The sequence below is a fragment of the Gopherus evgoodei genome, chromosome 6 (assembly GCF_007399415.2).
Source record: "Gopherus evgoodei ecotype Sinaloan lineage chromosome 6, rGopEvg1_v1.p, whole genome shotgun sequence".
Classification (NCBI taxonomy): Eukaryota; Metazoa; Chordata; order Testudines; family Testudinidae; genus Gopherus; species Gopherus evgoodei.
The window spans coordinates 116,719,130-116,721,554 of NC_044327.1; positions in this window are offsets into that span (position 1 = coordinate 116,719,130).

Sequence of the window (2,425 nt, forward strand, 5' to 3'; positions counted from 1 at the left end):
TCTGGGGACTGGCCCTGCTTCAAGCAGGGGGTTGGACTAGATGACCTTCTAAGGTCCCTTCCAACCCCAATATTCTACAATCCTGGCTAACAAATTACTAAAGGACACCATTGCAACAAGGCAGTAAATTTCCAGCTTCACTGATCAACTTCTTCCCTTCCAATACTTCATCATTTTATTAACAACAGATTTACAAATCACAATTTTGCTTCAGAGTTGGCACCATTTCTATTTTAGAGCTATCACATTGTAAAGGTGCTTGTCTCCATAGTATTTAAGACAATAGTTCTCAAACTTTTGTATTGGTAACCCCTTTCACACAACAAGCCTGAGTGCAACACGCCCCCCCTTCCCTCATAAATTAAAAACACATTTTTTAAATATTTAACACTATTATAAATGTTGAAGGAAAAGTGGGTTTGGGGTGGAGGCTGACAGCTCTGACCCTCACATAACAACCTCGTGACGGGCTGAGAGGTCATGACAACCTGTTTGAGAACCCCTGTTTTTTTTTACAGCAAGAGACAGTGTGGTGGAGCAGAGGCCACAGACCTGTGAAGCAGTAAATCTGAGTTCTGTTTCTGCTTCTGCTGGTAACTTTCCATCTGACCATTGTTAAGCGACATAATCATGGGTCAGGGTCCTCATTTGAAAAATGGGGATGAAAACATAGGCGGCGAGTTATATGCGCTCCCGGTGCCCGGGCTCCAGCAATATTCAGGGCCGGGTGCTCCGCCCACCGCGTCCCTGCCTGAATCCTGTCCCAGTCTCCGCCTTGCACCCCTCCCCCCTGCGTGCCCCCTCCGCCACCATGTCCCTGCCTGTTCCAAACGTGCTGTCAGAGAATGGCTTCCGGCAGAACTGCTGTCTGCTGCCCCAAGGTCCTAGCACCTGCCACCCACTAATGGCAAGGCAGGCTGCCCTTACACTGCTCTTCTGCCCTAGCCGAGCCTCTCCAATGCCCCAAACCCCTCATTCCCAGCAACCTGATCCTCAACCCCAGCCAGAGCCCTCATTCCTCTGCACCCTGATCCTCATTCCCAGCCAGACCCTTCATCCCCTTGCACCCTAATCCTTATCCTCAGCCAGAGCCCTCATCCCCCTGCACCCTAATCCTTATCCCCAGCCAGAGCCCTCATCCCCCTGCACCCTAATCCTCATTCCTAGCCAGAGCCCTCATCCCTCTGCACCCTGATCCTCATCCCCAGCCAGACCCTTCATCCCCTTGCACCCTAATCCTTATCCTCAGCCAGAGCCCTCATCCCCCTGCACCCTAATCCTCAACCCGCCAGAGCCCTCATCCCCCTGCACCCTGAGCCTCTACCCAAGCTGAGCCCCCCCGCATCATGAACCCCTCATCCTCATCCCCAACCCTCATTCCTCTACAGCCTGATCCTCTGCCTCAGCGTGCATCACCTCCCCCTTCCTACACCCCCATCCGAGCCTACACCCAAACTCCATCCCAAAGCCTGCACCCCCTCACCCCCTCCTGTACACCCACCCCCTGCCCCAGCCCAGAGCCTGCACCCAGCACCCAAACTCCTTCCCAGAGCCTGCACCCCTCACCCCTTCCTACACCCCGACCACCAGCCCAGAGCCTGCACCACTTACCCCTTCCTACAGCCCCACCATCAGCCCAGAGCCTGCACCCAAACTCCGTCCCAAAGCCTGCAGCCCCCACCCCCTGCCCCAGCCCGGAGCCTGCACCCAAACTCCTTCCCAAAGCCTGCACCCTAATCCCCAGCCCAGGACCTGCACCCAGACCTCCCCCCTGAAACCCCACCCAGAGCCTTAGGCAGGTGGAGGTAGAGTTTGAGGGGGCGGGTTCTGGGCACCACCAAACTTTCTACAAACTTGCCTCCCATGGATGAAAATACCTGACACCGAGAAACACATGAATAGGAAGTGCTACATCAGCGCTAAGTATTATTATCAGGAGCCCTCTGTAGAAAGAGAGCTGGTGAGATTCAAGCCACCAGCTCTTCTAACCCGCAGCAACAGGCTGGCCAGGCTCAGTGGAGACGAGAGCTCACGCGCCACCTTGGCTCCAGCAGCTCGTGCGTATCTGACTCGCACTACGGATCTGGGCTCACGACACCGAGAAGGGATTCAAATTATAAAATTCAAGTCAGGTCATTGGCTCCCCCCGCCCCGCCTCAATCCTTCTGGCTTCAGGTAGGATCCCCGAGATCCGCTTGGAGTCAACACCCACCCAGGGCTGCTCCCCGCCCCAACCCAAGATGGCTGCTGGTGGTGGGACGCCACTAGAGAGCTGCCCCAGTCCCTCATTCAAAATGGCTGCTACATTTCACCCACGGCGTTATCCGCCCTACAGCAAGATGGCTGCCGGGGAAGTGCGCGGCGTCATGTTCGGTCGACCCCGCCCCCCGGAAGTAAGCCGCGTGAGAAGGGCCTGGCTGCGCTT